Source organism: Theropithecus gelada, chromosome 16 (assembly GCF_003255815.1).
Source record: "Theropithecus gelada isolate Dixy chromosome 16, Tgel_1.0, whole genome shotgun sequence".
NCBI lineage: Eukaryota > Metazoa > Chordata > Mammalia > Primates > Cercopithecidae > Theropithecus > Theropithecus gelada.
In genome coordinates, this window is record NC_037684.1 from 62,308,391 (window position 1) to 62,329,109 (window position 20,719).

Consider the following 20,719-nt stretch of genomic DNA (forward strand, 5'->3'; position numbering starts at 1 on the left):
TCTCCTGCCTCAACCTCCTGAGTAGCTGGGACTACAGGCACACGCTGCCATGCCCGGCTAATTTTTGTATTTTTTAGTAGAGACAGGGTTTCACCATGTTGGTCAGGCTGGTCTTAATTTCCTGATCTCGTGATCCGCCCTCCTCGGCCTCCCAAAGTGCTAGGACTGCAGGTATGAGTCACTGCGCCCAGCCGGGGTGACATTTTTTAAGTTTGTGGCTAAATCGAGGAGGATGCTCGTCTGCAGAGACAGACAGACAGATGGCGGGGGAGGGGGGGGGAGAGAGAGAGAGAGAGAGAGAGGGAAAGAAAGAGGCCAATGCTCAGAGAAAAGCAGAAGTAAAAGGGGGAAAGTGGGTAATTGCTGCATTTCCAGAGGTTTTCCAAGTTTCTATTCCAAACCTTATGGATGCCCAGCAAGCTAGCTTGAACAAGTGCCTGACGTTTATACACAAAAGTGTTTGTAGAGTGTCATGACAGGCGGTTGTGATATACTGAAACAATTGTAAGATGGACAGGAGAGGAGGCTGCAGGAGCACGAACTGAGGACCTTTAACTCCAGATGATGGAGTCCGGCCAGCGAAGAAAGGCTTCCCAAAAAATGGACATTCAATCCCAGTCAGGAAGGACGAATACCAGTGACCAACATCATTTACCTCTCACCCTGGGACAGACACTCTTACAGATGCTCTCTGATTATCTGTAACTTCGTTTTTGTAGCAGTCTAGGAAATAGGGATGATGATGATCCCATTTTTCAGATGGGAAGACTAAGGCTCGGAGAGGCGAAGTTGCTTGCCTGAGATCATCGCATCTTGGCAGTGGTGGAGCTGAGATTTGCACCCTCGCCCCTGGCTTTGTTCTGCCACTGGGCTTGACTGCCTCCCTGCCCCCTGCACCCCTCCGCATGGTTTACCACAAGGGCAAGGAGCAGGCAGGGATGCACTTCGTGTAGAGGACACAGCGTGGACAGAGAAAGGCAGAGAGGAGGAGGAGAGGACAGTGAGCCTGGGCAGGATCTGCTACATGATTTGTAGGGCCCAGTGCAAAATGAGAATGTTTCGAGATGGCAAGAGCAGGACATTAAACCAGGTGTGGACCTTTCTAGATCCTGGGCCCTGGGAGCCTGTGCACCCCGGAAGACAGCCAGGAGTTTGGGCAAGCACCCACCATTGCTTCCTGCCAGCGGCTCAAGAGGGAAACCTGTGACCCCGGCGGGGGCAGGGGGAGACCACTCGATACTTCCCCAGTGCAGCCAGCACAGTCTCCTCGTGGTGGGGATTGTGGTCCCAGATGAGGGCAGGGTGGGCCTCTTTTTGCAAAGCCAGAGGATGTGGATTCAGACCTGCAGGGGATGAGGAGCCAGTAAAAGTTTTGAGAAACCAGCGATGCCATCTAAGATTGTGTTTCTACGTAGCAGACCACTGGAAGCACTAAAAAGAGGGGCTGGATGGGTGGCAGTCATCGTTTCTGCAAGTAATTCCAAAAGCGCTTTTCTTTCTCTTTCTTTCTTTCTTCTTCTTCTTTTTTTTTTTCTGAGACAGAGTCTTGCTCTATCACCCAGGCTGCAGTGCAATGGCAAGATCTTGGCTCACTGCAACCTCCGCTTCCCGGGTTCAAGAGATTCTCCTGTCTCAGCCTCCCGAGTAGCTGGGATTACAGGCACGAGCCACCATGCCCAGCTAATTTTTGTATTTTTAGTAGAGATGGGGTTTCCCGTATTGGTCAGGCTGGTCTCCAACTCCTGACCTCAGGTGATCTGCCTGCCTCGGCCTCCCAAAGTGCTGGGATTATAAGCGTGAGCCACTGCACCCAGCCAGGGGTTTTCTTAACACAATCTGTTTGGGTTCTCTTGACCATTTGAGAGGATCTGACGAAGAAAGTTCAGAGGTTGCAGTGAGAAATACTCATGGAGGGGATGCTGAATCTATTAACACTGTATTTTTTTTTAAACCTCTCAGCTGGAGGAAAACATTTAAATAGAAGTCATTAGCGAGCATGTTTCTGAAGCCAACAGTGCCTAATAAGTCAAAATTGCTTTCCCTAAAAAATGAAACCTATTGAAGGTTTTCAACCCCTCTTTTTGAAGTGCTCAATTAGGGTGAAGAAAAAAATCCATAGCTCTCCCTGGCTTGAAATTGTTGAAAGGCAGGAGTGCTTTCTGGTTAGGCATTGTCCAACCACAGTGATACAAATCAGCCCTTTAGGATAATTGATCTCTTGGAGAGGAGTTCGGAAATGGGTCCACTAGGCGCTAAAAGCGTCGTAAATAAGCTGGGCTGGGAGACTGTGCCGGCCACACTGGCGAGTTACAGAGTGATCTCCCAGCTGCTGCCCACCAGAGGAACAGGGACTGGCCTGCTGCCTCCTGAGCCACACAGGCTGATGGATGGCGGGACCCGTGGCTGGCCAGTCCACATCCATTTTCCTTGTGGGAGAATGGACCTCAGAATGGGGCAGGGACTTCCCACAGTCCTGCAGCAAAAGGCAGTGGCAGAACCAGTTTCGGGGCCCCACTTCCTGACTGACCAAGGTGTTAAATGATCCCTCAGCAGGCACTGGAACGGTGAGCTCCCTGAGGCCCAGGAGTTGAGTTGAGGGGGGTCAGACCAACACCAGGACCCAAAGACACTCCAGTAAGTACAAACTCTCAGTGTCATAATGCAAACGAACCCACAAGAGAGCATTTGTGTGTGTGTGTGTGTGTGTGTGTGCAGGTACATAGATGTGTACACAGATGTGTACCTGGGAATGCCTCCGTATACATGCCTGTGCTCGCGTGTCCATGTGGATGTGCTGCAGCACATATGTGTGTGTTGTTTATGTGTGTATCTTTTATATGCCTGTGTGTGTATATGTGTGTTGTGTGTGAATCTTTTATATGCCCGTGTGTGTATATGTGTATTTACACTCATGCATGTGTATGTGTGTGTGCTTGCATATGTGTGCCTGTGATTGGATTGGGGGGCACTTTATTCTGTCTGGAGGAGTCAGAGAATTTAATCCAGGAGGCTGGGTGCGGTGGCTCATGCCTGTAATCCCAGCACTTTGGGAGGCTGAGGTGGGCAGATCACCTGAGGTCAGGAGTTCGAGACCAGCCTGGCCAACATGATGAAACCCCTTATCTACTAAAAATACCAAAAATTAGCTGGGCGTGGTGGCGGGCGCCTGTTGGGAAGGTGAGGCAGGAGAATCATCCAAACCGAAGGCAGAGGTTACAGTGAGCCGAGATGCACTCCAGCCTGGATGATGGAACAAGGCTCCATCTCAAAAAAAAAAAAAAAAAAAAAAAAAAAAAAAAGAGAGAGAGAAAATTTAATCCAGAGGCTGAGGGTAAAGTCTTGGGCAAGGCTGGAAAAGCGTGGATGGCGAGTCTGGCTGGATCAGGTGTAGACTGGTTATGGAGTCTGTGTCTTATCTTGTAGGGCCTTGAAGGATCATAAGAAGGGGATGACTTGCCCAAACCTGCATCTCAGATGCTATAAATCCCTGCATATAGGATGAAATTATTTTTCCCTCAGGAAAGATTCCTTCCAAAATTTGTCGCGTAACAAAGAGGGCATTGCCTAGATGGTTTCAAAAAGCGGTACTGTTTGGAGAAAGTCATGGTAGCTTGAAACCCTGTCAGTCTGTCAGTAAAAATAAAAGGAGACAAATAAATTGAACACAGATGGAGTAGTTAATTATTCCTGAGAGCCTGACCCCATGATTGTTGAATGTTCTCGTAGCAACCCTTTCAAGGGTAATTTTAAGCAAGCGAGGAAGAGAGTTTTTATGTTGAGGGCAAGATCCTGAAGATGGGTAAAGAAGTGCTTGTGGTTTGGGTGTGCAGGAGTGAGGTCTGACCTTATGAAAGATCAAGGATGGCTCTGAATGGACACCGAGGATGAGCCCTGGAGCGGGGCTGGGGCTGCAGCTGGACCCCGGAGAGGGGGCCCAGGGTCCAGGAGACAGCTGAGCCTGATCTGGGGTGAGGGAAGGGCGGAGGGCGAGGTGGATCCTGAAGGGTAAAGGGTGTCTCTGAAGTGCCGCATTCGTGCAGAGCCAGCTCCGTCCGCCTGCAAATCGAGGTGACAGAGACTTAGTGACTCCCAGTGCTTGCTGTCACTTCCCATTTCGCGGCTCCTCCCAGCTTGGTGGGAACTGGGTGGAGGCTGTCAGAGAGCCTGATGTACACCTGAGCCCTGTCAGCCCTCAGGTGTGAGGAACCAGGAGGGGTGCTGACGCCGGGTCCACCGTCCAGGGCTGTGCTAGCTGGGAGCAGGGAGAGGAAGGCGGGCAGGCGCTGAAACTGCCTCTGCACCTGGGGATCCTGAAGGGGAGCAGGTGGCCCCAGCTCCTTGTCCTAAGCTCAGCCTGGGATTCTGAGGGTCAAACTCATACATAAACCAAAAGACCCTGCTCCACGCTCCCCACTACCGGTCGCCATGACAACGGCAGACCCGGGCGATGATCAGGATGCACCATCCCTCCCTCCATATCAGGGCTTCCACCCACTGGTGAAGAATGCCCAGCGGTCTCAGCACCAAGCTCCAGGAGAAGGCCAAGTGCATTGGGGTTTCCTTGCGCACCTCCAGCCTCCTGCCTCGACCTGTGTTCACATCCCGGGAACTTCTCCCCTTCCCCTAGCATTCTACGTATGTCTGCTATTCTACACCCAGGCAAACCACACCATCCCGTCCTCATCCTTGAATACTCATCTTCTCCATCCACTCCATCCACTTCTTTGAAGTGTTCTCCTCTGACGCTGCTCCTATTCTTTGAAAATGCATTCCTTGTTCTTCTGAGCGGCCCACACTGATGAAAGCAGGATGGGCAGAGCCTTTCTGAATGCTACGGACACCCTCTGTGTCTTCAGGTCCTCCACCGGCTCCTAGCCCTTGACCACCTCCTCCCCCACCCCAGCCGGTGTCCAATTCTCACACCTCCCAGACGTGGAAACATAGTCCTGCCTCAACACAGCCCTGGGTAGAGATGGAGGGGATGGATAGAGAAGCAAGCTATTGGGTACCATTCATCAAACATACCCTTCCTGAGCCCTGCCCTGTGCAGATGCTGTCTAGGTTCTGGGGAAGCAGCATTCATCAACCCTGGCATGGCCCCTGCCTGTGGATACGTCCAGTGTTAGAAGCAGACATTAACCCAGTAAGTACCCACATGAGAATATAACTACAAATTAGGACAAAATCTCTGAAGGAAAAGAAATAAGTAAAATCATGCCTGGAAGGTGTGAGTCACAAGGCAGTTACCCAACAGGTCTTCTCTTCTCTAACTTCATGATCTGCATTTTTCTGAGGAGGAAACTGAGGCTCTGAGGGGTGAGAAGACTTGGGGAACACGTGATCATGTGATTCACAAGTACCAGAGTCAGCCTGGTCTGCGGAGAGTCTTGATCTTCTGCATTTCTCGTGTGTGTGTGTGTGTGTGTGTTTGTGTGTGTGTGTGTCTGAGACAGAGTTTTGCTCTTCTTGCCTAGGTTGGAGTGCAGTGGCATGATCTCGGCTCACTGCAAACTCCCACTCCTGGGTTCGAGCGATTCTCCTGCCTCAGCCTTCTGAGTAGCTGGGATTACAGGCATGCACCACCATGCCCAGCTAACTTTTTGTATTTTTAGTAGAGATGGGGTTTCACCATGTTGGCCAGGCTGGTCTTGAACTCCTGACCTCAGGTGATCCACCCACCTCGGCCTCCCAAAGTGCTGGGATTACAGGCGTGAGCCACGCGCCCAGCTAATTTTTTGTATTTTTAGTAGAGATGGGGTTTCACCATGTTGGGCAGGCTGGTCTTGAACTCCTGACCTCAGGTGATCCGCCCGTCTCAGCCTCCCAAAGTTCTGGGATTACAGGCATTCTGTTTCTTCTCGACACCTTATCCCTCAGTTCCCGCTGGGGAGAACACATGGTGGAAACAGAAGGAAATAGACAAAAACCCAGAGGAGCTCTTTATTTATTCAGCTTACTTTGCCCTCCCTTTCTGTTTATATCTTGTGATAGAAGTTCTTTATTTATTCAGGTTACTTTGCCCTCCCTTTCTATTTATATCTTGTGATAGAAGTTCTTTATTTATTCAGGTTACTTTGCCCTCCCTTTCTATTTATATCTTGTGATAAAATGGTTTTCTCTTGACAGTGAGCCCACAGACCTAGGGGATCTGGCACTTGGGTGGATGCAGGGCTGAGTCTGGGAATTCTTTTTTCTCCCTCTTCTTCTCGCTAGAGGATCCCTTGATTGAGCTCAAGGACCTCGAAGAGAATAGCAGCTCCTCCTCCCTCCTTGATCCCTTGGGCTCACGGGATGGACATTGGCCATACCCTGTGTGAGTAATGACTCAGCAGTGCCCTTTCTGTGGAATTTCCTTCATCATCTGAGAGACGGAGAACAAGCATGTATGTGCTGGCCACGAGATGACTGTACAGAGGAAGGAGGCCAAGGTTTCCCTGAGAGGAGCTGCAGCTGTCCCGGTATGCTCCGTGGGTGGGGTGGTGGGGAATGGACAGGTGGGTGGATGTGGGTGACTTGTTAGAGCCCATGGGGATGGGGTCCTTCAAAACCAAGTAGACCTGAGCTCCAACCAGCTTTCCCTTTCTAGCTGTATGATCTTGACTGAAGTCACTTAACCCCCTGAGCCTCAGTTTTCTCATCTGCAAAATGAGGCTAAAACAGGACACATTGAAGAAGGTTGTGAGGAAGATTACATAAAACAGCATGTGAAATGCTTAGCATGAGGCCCAGCAATCCTACCGTCCTCAGCTGGGGGCAGATGACCTGGACACGTGAAACGGGGAGGTTTCCACATGGAGGGGCTTCAAGGAGGAGTAGGGGGAGAGGAGGGAGAGATTGAGGCGGAAGTGGCTGGACAGAGGAGGTGACTGACGGAGAAAGTTTGTTTGAAAAGACTGAAACAGCGTGAGTATGAGCTTCCAAGCGTTCCGTTCACTTGGTCGGCAGACATCCATTAGGAATTCACTGATCCCATGCTGGCTATGGTGGGCTCATAGTTTGGGCTCATAAAAACAGCTAAGTGAGGCCGGGCGCAGTGGCTCACGCCTGTAATCCCAGCACTTTGGGAGGCCGAGGTGGGCGGATCACGAGGTCAGGAGTTCGAGACCATCCTGGCTAACACAGTGAAATCCCGTCTCTACTAAAAATACAAAAAAATTAGCCAGGCGTAGTGGCGGGTGCCTGCCTCAGCCTCCTGTAGTAGTCCCAGCTACTTGGGAGGCTGAGGCAGGAGAATGGCGTGAACCCGGGAGGCGGAGCTTGCAATGAGTCGAGATCGCGGCGCTGCAGTCCAGCCTGGGCGACAGAGCGAGACTCTGTCTCAAACAAAACAAAACAAAACAAAACAAAAAAACCTAAAAAAAAAAAACCAAAACAACAACAAAAACAAACAAAAAACCCAAACAAACAAACAATAAAACCACCTAAGTGAGCAGGATTTTTTTCACCAGTACAAATATCCTTTATTTTTCTGCCATATGTTCAGAGATAAAGGGTCCTCCATTGGTAGAGAAGCTCAGGCGTGTCACCGAGGACCTGGGATACTATTTTATTTGTGCTTTTTCCCCTTAGAGGGTTGGCTTGTCACCTCCTGGTCACAAGATGACACAGAAAAGAGCCAGCCGTGCAGCTAGTTTTATATGCTCCAACAGAAAGCCCTAAAAAGGAGAGGGCGAGGAAAGGGATTAGAAAGAACTAAAAGTGTTCCACTTTCTTAAAAATACTTCCAAACAAAGAATGAATTTGCCCTGGAAAGGATGCTTACGAAGCATTTATGGCACCCATTGACATCAGTGTGTTGTTCTCTCTTGAGTTGAAGTAAGGCAGGCGCGACTGGCTGTTTAAGTGGATAAATCTGCCCATGTGGGGTCAAGGAGCAGAGGTGGAAGTAGAGGCTGGGGAGAAACCACTCTGCCTCTCTGGTGACCCTTTCCTGTGCCGCTGGGATGAAGAGGGGCACAGGGAAGGAGGGAGAGGCCCCTCACCCAGACCAGGTGTGCCTCCCGGAATCCGTTAGCCACGCATTCGGAACTTCACATCATGTTTTCTCCAGAATTTCATTTCAGCCACCTGCCATCTGCCAGCCCCAGTTCTGTTAGAGTTTCTTCCACAGCAGCCTCTCCTCCTCCCTGCCTTTCCTTAGGACACCAACCAGCTCTCTCTCACTGGAGGTTGGCCAACAGGCCCCACACCCCAAGAGGCGGTAGCAGTAGTCACATGATGCCACCAGCTTCAAAATCTCCTTTAGTCTGTGATGTCCAGTTGTTTGAAATGAGCCCACTGGACACTCTACGTGGTTAGTACGCCTAGTCACAAAAAGCAAGGCAGGAATGAGAAACCATCAAGGACCAGAAGAGAGTGGGGAGACATGACATCGCAATGCAGTGTGGTACCCTGGATTGGATCCTAGAGCAGAACGAGGCCATCAGTGAAAAAACCGGTGGAACTTAAGTCAAGTCTGGAGTTTAGTTAATAGCTGTGTGTCAATGTCAACCCATGTCTTTGTTTTGACTAAAGTTCTATAGTAGGCTGGACACAGTGGATCATGCCTACAATCCCAGCAGTTTGGGAGGCCGAGGTGGTCAGATCACTTGAGGCCAGGAGTTCAAGACCAGCCTGGCCAGCATGGCGAAACCTCGTCTCTACTAAAAAGACAAAACTTAGCTGAGCGTGGTGGTTCGCGCCTGTAGTCCCAGCTATTCGGGAGGCTGAGGCACGAGAATCGCTTGAACTTGGGAGGCGGAGGTTGCAGTGAGCCGAGATCACACCACTGCACTCCAGCCTGGGTAACAGAGCAAGACTGTCTCCAGTAAAAAAAAAGTACAATTGTAATAAAAGAGGTTAACAATGGGGAAAACCAGTGAGGGGTACACGAGCAGTCTCTGTTCTCTTTGCAACATGTCTGTAAATATAAACTTATTCCAAAACGAAAAGTTTATTAAAGTGGACCCACCTCCTCTCTTATCAATGCTATCAGCTTGAGGGGTCCAGTAGCTTAATGTAGAAGATGACTTGCAAGTTCAAGACCTTTGATGAGTGACTTACAGGAAAATTCATAAAAATGGGATAAAGACGAGGTGCTTTCTTCACTAAGCCCCTGTGTCTACCGGCTGGTGCACCCAAGGTAGGCAGGAGGAGCAAAGCAGGGACCACTTCTGCCATCCTCTTGCCCCAGGGCTTTCTTGCTGCCCCAGTACCCGTGCACCTGCTGGTGGATGGCTGTTCCCACAGGCCCTGCCTCTAACCCCACCGACTTCTGCAATCCGTGGTCCCTCAATGCTTTCTGTCCCTCAGACTTTCCCAGCTGCTGCCCCTGTGCCAGTAGAGGGGGTGATGTGGGATCAGGATGTTATAAACCCAGATCTGACAACGCTTATTCCAGCACCTGCTATATCACACCCCACACCAGAACTGGTTAGAGCTGGAAGAATCATCATAGCTATCATTTCTTGAATATAAACCCTATGCCAGAAACTCTGCACTAGAAATAAAATACTTTCCCCATTTTGCAGATTAAAAAACTACATCTGGGAAAATGATGTCATTTGCCCAAACTAAAAAAGCACAACTGGCCCCAAATCACCCTCTTCTTATTCCCCTGCCTTCCTTAAAGAAAGGCTCTTCAATAGCAACTAGACAACCTGCCCATTTTACAGAAAGGCAAAACAGGACTCAGGGAGGTAAGGTTTGGGTGAGACCACACAGCCTATTCACCTCTAGCCAGAAAAGGAACACAGGCTTCCTCACTGTGCTCTCTTTGCCACCTCTGAATTACTGAAGCTTTCTGGGTACCTATGGCCCATGCCTAGGAAGTCTAGTTGCTTCTAGACCAGACCAGTGCTCCAGGAGGCTCCTCCCTTCGCAGTCAGGTACAGATTCCCTATTCCACTTCTCCCTGCCGTCCTCCCACCCCCGACACCTCCGTGTCTGCAGGCACAGCTCAGCAGGGGGTACAATTACCATCTGTGTCACTGGCATCTTTACAGAGGCATATTTAAGTCACTGCAGCACTCACAGGAGAAAGCAAGTAAATACACAGCCCAGCAAAGCGCTGAACCCAGCCTCAGGTCTGCTTGCACGGAGCGGGCATCACTTCACAGCACTATGGGGGGAAAAGCAAAGCAAAGAAAGAAGAAACTGCGTCTTCCCTTTGGAGGTGCTGCCAAAGTTTCTCTCCATCTCTGAATGATGCTTCTTCAGATGATGTGATGTCCAGAGGAGCAAAAGGCAACCTTCACAGGTGGGATAGTCAAGCCTGTGTCACCTTGCGGGCCAGCATCCTGGTGGAGCAGCAGCCAAGAGCTGCATGGGTAAAGGAGGAGATTACTGAGACGCAGGTGCCTCTGGGTGTCGATGGAGCACCTGCTTCCTCATCCCACCACAGTCCCTGGCAGGGGCACGCGGTGCAGTGAGCCATCCGCACTCACCCTCTGGGTCTCCCTGGTGGCCAGTAGAATCCAATGGACTGGATACAGGACTCAGTCTGTGATACAGGGATCAGTCTATGACCAGAGCAAGGGGAAGCAGCCTCTCGAATTCTTGGGAAGAAACGTGACCACCGTGGGAAGCCTTCTGGGGTTTATTAAAAATATGTCATGCTAGGCACATCATGTTTTTAAAAACACAATTATTTATTTAATAAATATTTAGTAAGTATGCTTATGTGCCAATAATTAAACTTGGCACCAAGGATACAGTTCTGAATGTGATAGTAAGTTCCTGGGCCATATTGGAGTTTAAATTCTAGCAGTGTGGGCTGTGAGGGTTGGGGAGGAGAAGACACACATAAACTGACAAATACACAGAGAGATGATAGGACAGTGAGTTTCATGAAGACTGGAAACTGGACAGTGAGGTGGATGCTTTAGCCAGAATGACAGGGCAGGTTCTGGGGAGGTGGCATTTGGAGGAAGAGAAGGTATCATAAGCTTGGTGGCTCAGGAGAACATTGCACATGTGGCATTTCTGGAGTTTAGCAAAGCTTTGGGAAAAACCCCTTCTTGTAATATTTACTAAAATGTGTTATGTGCATATTCCACGGCAAATGTTGTTTTGCTTACACTCAACAGACATTTTATTTGGTCCTTACAGGCACCCCCATAACGGAGGCATTGTCTCTGATTTGCAGATGACAGTGTTGAGGTCCAGAGAGACTGTGACTTGGTCAAGGCGAGAGAGATTTGAGCCCCACCCCCGGCCCTCACCCCCACCTGGGCTTGTTACCCCCACGACTATGACTGGTCAGGCTGCCTTTGTCAACACGACATAGAAGTGTGGGATGGATGATGACTCATCACTGGTTGAATGACTTTTTCCACGGCTGATGATGATTAGATGACTACCGTGAAGGGAACTCATCAGGGTGGTGGCTCAGGCATGGTCCACAGCCCTGCCTTGTCCACTGGTGCCAATGACCTGAATGGGGGTTCAGTGGCCAGTCAGGGTTCAGCTTCCTCTCCAACCACCTCTGACCTTGCACCAGTTAGTGCAAAGTCACTGGCAGTTTCTGTGACATCCTGTGTGTTTCACTCTTCCCTGCCTTTGCAAAGGATGCCCCCCCACCCTTGTCTGGAATGGCCCCTGCACCTGGTGACCCAGGTAATGCCCACTTCCCTTCTAAAAGCCAGCTTACATGTCACCTCCTCCATGAAGTCTTCCCTGAATTCCTCCACACTGATGTTGTGAGTCATTTAGGTTCCAATGCACTATCTATCATCTATATCTATCTATCTATCTATCTATCTATCTATCTATCTATCTATCTATCTATCTATCTATCTATCTATCCATCCGTCACAGCTAGTTGCCATCCCAGCAGCCACCTACTAACATAGAAACAATTTTGATGAAGTGGGGATGTGCTCTGAGAAGACTGGCCTATCCCCAGAGGATGAATTATAATTAGCCAAACCCATTCCTCTTGGCCAGGTATTGGCTAAGGGGTACTCATAGGGTTCATTTCTGGCCAATGGGCCGTGCCAGAAGGCAGATCTGGCAAAAGTTTCCTTACCCAGTGAAAAAAGAAGTTCATGGGAAGAAGTGTTCCTTCCTTTCTTGACTTAGGGAATTGTCATTTGGGGAAGTCACAAACAGTGCTTCAGTTGTCATTTTGCAGTCAGGGGGGGCGGTCCAGGGAACACGGAGAGGCCACCCCTGATCCTGACCTCAGTGAGCTGCTGAATCACCCAACCTTGGAACTGCCTACCTCCAGGCGTCTTGCTGTCTGAGAACATAAACCCTTTGATTGACACCACTTTTACTTTGCTATTTGTTACTTGAGGCTGCAGGCATCCTGACTGATACAGCAGAGCTCTCTCTTTGTGGTATGTTTTCACTCTGGTCTGTTTTCTCGTCCAGTTCTTCACACTGGAAACTCCTGCAGGGGACTGGTTCTTTTTATCAAAGACTCTCCAGTGTTCAACACAAAATCTAACACACAATGGGTGCCTTGCTTAGTAAATAAATGAAAAGATGGCTGGCTGGAAGGAAGGAGGAATAAGCCATCAGATGACATGAAGTTAGGAGGTGATGTAAATACCTAGGATCCAATAGTTGAGGTCTGCAAAGAGAGGAGCGGACGACTCAAGAGCCAAACACAGAAAGATGGGATTGTTGTGAGGTCAGACCTGTCTGATTCTTAGTCCCAGACTCCTGGGGGGCAGGGGGATACCTTTCTCAGCAGTAAATGGACATATGATGGCAGCTTTGTGGGACCCATTGCTTTTGGGACAGGGATGGTATGCAAGTGACTGTGAAACAGTCCCAACTATGTGGAGAGAAGAGCTGAGGGGCAAGGCATTGGACTGTGATTAGGAGTGACTCTGTTATCAGTCCTCCCTATCACTTCTCACTGGTCACCATCACTAGAAAGAAGGGCTTTGTCCTGACACTGAAATACTCCTGGCCATGTTGACTCCCAAGTCCTTCTCAACTACTTCCTGAGTTCTTTCATGCACTTCCTTCCTCAACCTCCCTCCCTAGAGTCAGTAGTTGCCTCTAGCATCTACCCACACAGGGGCTGTTTAGTGCTCCCCTGGTGGGTGTGGGGGGGGGGGGCTTTGCAGGGCAGGTGCATCGTGACATCGGCACAGATGGCATGGATACCCAGCAGCCTTTTCCTTTCTCAAGTCACCTCCTTCCCTGGTGGCAGCCACATCAACTCTTCTGCTTGATTATTCTGTATCAAGCGTCTGATGCTGCAGACGGCCACTTCTCCTGAATAGTAGCTGCCGGGAAGTGCCTGGCTCCCCGGAGGAGCCGGGCTTGAGTTCTCCTGGGTTCAACTGGCTGTGAGCCTTTTGTGGTCACCCACCTTAGGGCCTCCTCTGTCAAATGGGCACATGAAGGCATCTATAAACTTCTCATGAGTTTTAAGTGGGACAATGGGTACGAGAGGGCCAGGGCTGGCTTCATGGGTATGAGACCTGTGAAAGGCTCTGAATTCTGTGCTCAGAAGGGACCTGTACTGGTTTAATATCCTCCTTTTATCTCTTGAAATTCTTTATTTTAGGCCCTTCAAATTATGTAGCTGGTCATGGAGAGGGCTTTGCAAACCAAACAGCATTGCAAGACCGCACAGTGGGTTGCTGTTGTAATCATAACAACACACACGTTCACATTCTGTAAAGGATATATATGTGAAGGGGGCTTTTCTGCAAGGCTGGGACGTTGAGGCAGCACAGAATTCGTCTCTCACTTACTGTATCCTCTTCCTGGGTTTAAGGATATTAAACCCAGGTGCCCCAAAATCTTCAGAGCACTCGGCCTTCATGCCAATGGTGCAGACTCTGCTCTAATTCTGCACTTGGCCAGACATGGCTATGCAAACTGCAGTGTGTCTCTTCCTACTCTGGGTGCCACCTCACTGACCCGTGTAAGGAGGGACTGTGACTGGTCCCCAGGCAAGCACTTTCCCTGCCACCTGCACCTGTTGCAAGCCAGCTCCTCGGAACCAGGCCAAGCAGCTCTGCCCCTAGCGGGAGTCGGAGGCATGAAACTCCCTTTTAGGAAGACCCGGTAAGAAGCACCGCCACCTGCTCCTGCTGCCTGTGCTGGCCTCAGCTTCTGGGAGCATCTTAGCAGCCAGCCCCGGGTGAGGACAGGGTCCACCGGTGCACCTGGCAGAGCAGGGTAGATGCTGTGACTTGGGGGCTTCGGGGGAACAGGGTGGGGCTCCTCATTGGAAAAAATCTTTAGGTTTGGATCCAGCCTTTATTTAAAGAGGGGGATTGTGTATAGACTTGTGTGACTGTTCAGCGTCTTTCCACCTCGGCGTGTGTGTGTGTGTGTGTGTGTGTGTGTGTGTGCGAGAGAGAGAGAGAGAGAGAGAGAGAGAGAGAGAGAGAGAGAGAGAAAGAACCTGTGGGTCGATTGCCCAGTGTGCCCCTCTATCTGAGAGTGTGTCTGTTAGTAGGCACCCGTGTGTGGCATTGCTTCTGTGGGTGACTATGTCAAGGCGTGGGTCTGTCACTGTGTGCGGTGTGGAGCAGTATGAGAAGCCGGTGGCCGACCCCCGAGTGTGTAGACACGGGAGCTGGTGTCAGGGTGTTTGTAGGGCTGCGGTCCTGTGTAGGTTTGTCTCAGATTGTGTGAGAGTGTGGGTGTTCCAGCAGGTGCTTGTTTCTGAGTGTGAATGTGTGTGAAGCTGTGACCGTCTGTCTCTAGCTCTGCATGGGACGGTGATCCGGTGTGTGTGTGTGTATGTGTGTGTGCGTGTGTGTGTATTAGAGTGCTACAAACTGTGTGGCTGTGTGTGTACGTGTGCGCGCGTGTCACGGCGGCCCAGTCTGCTTCTGGGTGAGTGGGGCAGAGCCCCGAGAGTGTGTGTCTGCGTGTGGGTGTTGGTGTCTCTGTCTGGGAAGCAGTGGTTCGGGATGTGTGTGTCAGGCGGTGTGCGGCTGTCGCTGTGAGTCTGCATCGGAGTGAGAGCGGCGGCGTGCTCCTCTGCGCGGCAGTGCCCCGTGTGTTTGTGGGTCTGTGTCTGGGTGTGAGCGTCATGGTGCGTGTGTTAGAGCCCGTGGGGCTCCGATGAAAGGCTGTGGCTCTGGGTGACTGGTGTGTGTGTGTGTGTGTGCGTGTGCGTGTGTGTATTAGAGTGGGTGGCGGCGTCTCTGCTCGGTAGTGGCGCGTGTGGTCCGCCCCGCGCGCGTGTCTCGCGGGCCGGGGCAGGGCGTGGGCCCCCTCCCGCGAAGCCGCGACCCCTCCCCCGGGCGGCGGGCGGTGCGCACCGGCGCCTCTAGGACCCGGCGGCGGCCGGCCGCTGTCCCCGGGCCGCGCGAGTGAGCATGTGCAGAGCCCGGCGCCCGCTCGCCCGCCCGCCCGCCCGCCGCTCGCCCGCTGCCAGCCCCGGCTCCGCGCCCGCCAGCCCGCCCCGCCGCTCAGCCCGGACGCCAGCAGCCCCGGGGAGCCAGGCGGCGGCGCCCTGTGCTCCGGCGCGTGGGTCCGCTCGCCGCGGGCGGCCGGGGGCGTGCGGGCGCCGGGGCTCCTGGGCTCCGGGCACTGCGGGGGCTGCGGGCTCGGCGCCCGGGGGAGGCGGGCCGTGGGCGCGGGTGCGGGCGTCCCAGCCGGCCGCGATCGCGGGGTGAGTCCTGTCTCCCGGCGCTCCATCCGGACCCCCGCGCGGGCTGGGAGCAGGGTGTTCCCCCCGCCGCGGGCAAACAAGTTTGTGCGGACGCCGCTGGGAGCGCGGCGGGGCTGCACCTGCTCTGGCTGCTGGGCGGGTTTGCGGGGGACGCCTTCCCGGGGGCCGGCGTGGCTCGGCCGGGGCAGGGGAGAGTGAGCGGGTGCGTGCGGGGCGCGGGGGGCGCTCGGCGCGGCCGGGATGGGGCGGGGGTGCGCGAGGCGCCGCACGGGCCGCGTCGCCCTCCGGAGTCCTGAGAGCCCGTCCGTTTCCTGGGAGGGCGCTGCGGCTGGGCCCGGGGGAGGGGGCGAGGGCAGGGTGTGGGGTGCGCACAGCCTCCCTCCTAGGCGGCGACGTTTACCCAGAAGCAGCTCCCTCTCGTTCCGCTACCAAGAGAGGCTTCCGGTCAGCGGAGGGTTTGCTCCGTCTCTTGGTGAACTTGAACAGAGGCAAAAGCAAAACGTATGTATTTTGTCCGGAAAATTATCCAGTATAGAGCTTTGTGTCTTCGTAGGTTTGGACGGAGATTCACGACTGGAGGTTGCTAAACTGCGTTTTTCTTGGCTACTCTGGAGCGTACCTGGCTGGGTCCCCTGCCTCCGGGTAACCTCGCTGGTTGTTCTCCTGAGCATTTGTGCTCCTGGGATGATGCCTGCTCTGCTGATCGGGAATGCGGGTGGGGAAGAGCACCGCGCTTCCTTCCGCTGAGCGGTGGGAAGGCTGATATAGGAGTTCTAGCCCCATAGCCCTGCCCTGGGATCCAGCTGCTCCCCATACTGGCTCTGCCCCTGCAGCTCCCAAGATGGACAGATGCAGGACTCCCCTGTACTTTTCTAACATGAGATACCCGCGTCCCTCTTGTTGCTGGAACAGCGTGCTTAGGTTTACGGAGGCACTTGGGTGATCCCACTTTGGGATCAGGAGTGGGGGCCTTTCTTTTTTCCTCTGATTTGCCTAGGTTGTCAGGCACAGAAAGGGTGGTGGGGAGTGAAAGTTAGAGGAGGTATAAAGCTGGCTTGCCCTGTGCTATTTGCAATCACCCCCTCCCGGTGGCTGCAGGTGCTGGGGAGAGAGCTAGGGGAGGTTTCCTTGGGCTATGGGAGAATGAGGTTCGTCTCTCTCAAGCATGCTCCCCACCCCCACACACTTAGATTGGCCCTCAGGAGATCCTCCGGGAAGAGGCCTCAGCCGGCTGCCAGAGCCCAGGGTTTCTAGGAGGAAGAGCAGGAGCTCTCCCAGGCACGGGGGCTTGGCGGTGGTTGGGCTGGTGGCTGAGCCTGACTGCCTCATCTTCCCCGCCAGAAGGCCCTCACCTGTGGCTGCATCTGCCAGCCCTCAGCAGGGCCATTTCCACAGCTCCTCTGTAAAAATGCCTTATTCTGGGGTGAGGGGATCCCTCTCTTTAGTGGGCATTGTGCTCTATGGGGTACTGTCCTGCGGCCTTTAACATGCCTGGTTGGAAGTGAAGAGAAGCTGGGGTAAGGCAGAAGGCCAGACTCCTGTCTCTTCCTCCTGTCTTCCTAACCGAGCAGAAGTGGATATTCAGGCCCACCAGTGGGTCTGCTGCTGAAGCTTGAGTCGCCAACCTGATAAGTTCAGCCAGAGCACTGGGGAGTGAGTCACAGAGCTGGTTCCTTATGGCATCGGCCTGAGCAGGTGACTCAGAGCCTCTGAATCCAGAGCCTCCAGGCCCCGATGGAACCCCTTGAGCAGGGCCTCTTGGGAAGTGGTGTTTCTCATCACAGAAGCCCCAAGCTTGTACTCCCATCCGGCTCAGACCCCCATCAGCCTTGGTGAGACCAGCTCCCCAACTCTTTCTCTGGAGGCACAATGAGGTCAAGGCCAAGGACTCTGGGGCAGCTCAGTGTTTAGACCTTCAGGGTCTTAGGCCTGAAAATGCAGGTGATAATCATGTACACTAGCAGGGCCAGAGATGGCCCTAACATCCAGGGCTGCTCATCTAGGGAATGAGGGAGTGAACGTGGCCTTGCGCTCACTACCTTCTCCCTGGGCCTCCTGGGCTGGCCTTCACATTCTTCCTTTAATCTCTCCTCATGATGGCTTTGCTAAGCGTGTTGACATACGCCTGAAAAATTATCGGAAGTGTGCCACTTGGAGAATGTGATCAGGGAGGAACTCTGCATATGTCCTGCCTCCTGGTGTGGATGTGAGAAGTGGATGGAAGAATGGGCTGGATTAATTTCATCAGCTATAAAATACAGCGCACCTGCTGGTAGCTGTTAAGGCCCCTCCCCTCCACTTCGCTTCCCTTCCTTTGCTGCTGAAAGACCCTGGAGATGTGAGCTCCCTCCCAGAGGGTGGCTCCCTTGACATGAGGGGGTCATGAGTATTCTGAGGACAGGGATGTGCAGCAGGGTGTGTTGGGCTCTCTCCCACAGCCCGAGTCCCCCATCCCACTGGCAGGGCTGACTCTGGTTGGGCACTCCACTCATTTGTCCACCTGTATCCAACTCACTCAGTGGGGTTTGAACACCTGTTTGCCTTCCAGGTTCTGAGATGGACTTGAGACGACCCTTAAGCTTTCAGCACCAGGTGGAAGAAACACATGAACAAGTGAACAAAATAAGGTTCTATAAAAGAGATAGCTCAGGCCAGGCGTGGTGGCTCACACCTGTAATCCCGATGTTTTGGGAGGCCGAGGTGGGCAGATCCCCTGAGGTCAGGAGTTCGAGACCAGCCTGGTCAACATGGCAAAACCCCATCTCTACTAAAAGTACAAAAATGGTGGCGTGCGCCTGTAATCCCAGCTACTAGGGAGGCTGAGGCAGGAGAATCGCTTGAAACCGGGAGGTGGAGGTTGTGGTGAACCAAGATCATGCCACTACATTCTAGCCTGGGTGACAGAGCGAGACTCCATCTTGAAAAATGAATAAAAATAAATAAGAGATAGCCCAGAGATAGGCTGGAAAAGGTTGAGACTGGCTGTTTCAAAAGTGAGAAAGGCTCCAAATCAGGTGCCAGGAAAGGAAAAATGCCGGCTCCCGCGCTGGTGCTCTGTCTGTCTGTGTGGACCCAGCCCCTAGCACGGTGTTTGGAAGGATCTCTGTCCTTGGTATTGCACACGTGAAGATCATGTGATATGGCTGATGATATGCACTTGGAATCAGAGCGATTTAGCAATAGCTGTTTGGATTTGTTCAGGTTAATTGGCCTTCTCTGTCTCAGATTCTGCATCTGTATGATGGGGATGGTAATGATTTTGGCCTCACAGATGTGTGGGGAGATCACTCATTCATTTTTCCATCTGACCATTCATCCAATGCACTTGACAGTTGGTGAAAGTACCTTGAACTCTAATATGGTAGGTTAAAGTTTTTATTTATATGAACCCCAGCAGTGGGTTAACTGAAGGGGCTTTCCTCTTTTGCATGGAATGGAGTTCTGACCTATTATGTTTTATACCCTTTTAGCAGCATATTAAAATGTTGAATCTTTTTTCAAGCTCTGAAGTTCAAACTCTCAAGAGATTTCTTGTCTCATCAAAGACAAGGATCCCACCCCATTTGCATTTCCCAGACCTTGTTCCCGCAAAGGACCCAGCAGATTTTTGTTTAGTGGGTCTCTTGCTCTTTTTCTCAGTCTCTGAGACACAGTCATGAGGCCTGTGAGTAATGGCAGCATGGCCCTGAGCACTGAAGGATGTCCAGTCCAGCAGGTACTTATTTTCAGGGGCATTCCCTGTGCCCCACCCAGAGGTGGGCAGAGGCACTGACTGTGCCTTTAAGAGGCCCTCAGGCTGGAAGGAGAGGTAGGGACATTAGCAGGGAATCCTGACTCAAGACCACACACCACCCAGGCACACTTGGTAGCAGCCTCCAGCCTCGTTGCTTAGTGCCTAGCACTGAGGAGTGGTTCTGCTCCAGACACCAGGGAGGCTTTGTGGAAGAGGTGGCATGGGAGCTGAAACTTGACAGCCTGGAGCATTTCAGAGCCATAAGATGGGGCACAAGCGTCCCTGGCTGGTGGAAGGGCATGCGTGAGGGTGCTTGAGGCATCTCTCGCTAACCAGGTGATGCCCTGGTGGGATACAGGGCTGGCTTGTATATCCCTGGGAAGCCATTACAGGCTGTAGCATCATTAGCTCCTCATAGTAGAAAGATCACTTGCTTAGATAAAAAGGGACAGCCTTTTGGAGAGGGAATGGGGTCCAGAAGCCAGGCACTATGCCCGAGCGGGGCAGGGGCAGGGGCAGGGGCAAGGGGAAAGTCACAGGAGGGGAATCCAGGAGCTGTGAGCCCAGCTGGAGGCTCCTGCATGTACTCTGCCCAGGTCCTGAAGCTGAGACCCCCCTGGCTGCCAGTCATTGAGGCTGAGGCTTCGAGCTTCTAGGACCCAGACGCCCATCACCTTCATATCTGGAGAGCGACATTCTGGGCCCTATTCTCGTCATTAGGGCTTCTGCCCTGCAAAAAGCAGGCAGCTCCAAGTCCTAAGAGATTTGCAGCCCTTACTGCAGCTGCCACAGTAGCTGAGATCCTTCTGGGGATATCTGGTGTCATTTTCCCTTCAGCTGCCACGGCCTGTTGTCTCTGACCGGGGGTCGCAGGGAGGTGGAGTCACCTGACTGAACCCCAGTGGCCACTGGCTGCACCTGGGCCAGCTCCGAGTTCTATCCTGCAGCCCCTACCCCCAGGGACTGCCTCCTCTCCTCTCCCTGCTGCCACCCCTCGGTCTCTGGACCCCTAGCCTGGCTGAGAGGTGGCCACCTGACCAGCCCGAGCCAGGCTGGGCAACTGCCACTCCCTCGGTCCCAGATGGCAACAAAGTAATAGACAAAAGCTCAGGTTGTCTGAGTCCCCAGGTGCTCTGGACTCCTGCTCCCTTCCTGAGACTTCCAGAAGCCCCTTTGTTCTATTAGTCTCCTCTTATGCTTGACAGGGAACTCAGGATCTCCCTCTGCAGGCCCTGCTCTTCTCTAGGGTGACCCCAGGGCAGGGCAGTGAGTGTGCACCTTTGTCCAGCCCTGGTGTGCCTCCTCTACCCCCAATAGGGCCAAGCCCCAGGCAGGGATAGAACCCCCCACCCCCCCAGCCCCAGCCTTCCCCTGAAGCACTCTGCAGGGTTCCAAGATGGGAGGTGCCC

At 52.7% G+C, this 20,719-nt stretch overlaps 1 protein-coding gene across 3 annotated transcripts in view; it reads left to right on the forward strand.

The window, feature by feature from the left end:
* The first annotated feature begins 2,393 nt into the window (after positions 1 to 2,393).
* The window catches only part of WSCD1 (WSC domain containing 1), a 64,349-nt gene continuing 46,023 nt past the window's right edge, over positions 2,394 to 20,719 (forward strand). The window contains exon 1 of one of the 3 annotated variants that reach the window (XM_025362118.1): positions 2,394 to 2,634. The gene's annotated coding sequence lies outside the window, so the exon portion shown is untranslated. Of the gene's footprint in view, positions 2,635 to 13,987; positions 14,090 to 15,349; positions 15,578 to 20,719 lie in introns of those variants that run through there. The other 2 variants (XM_025362115.1, XM_025362116.1) reach the window with 2 other exon arrangements.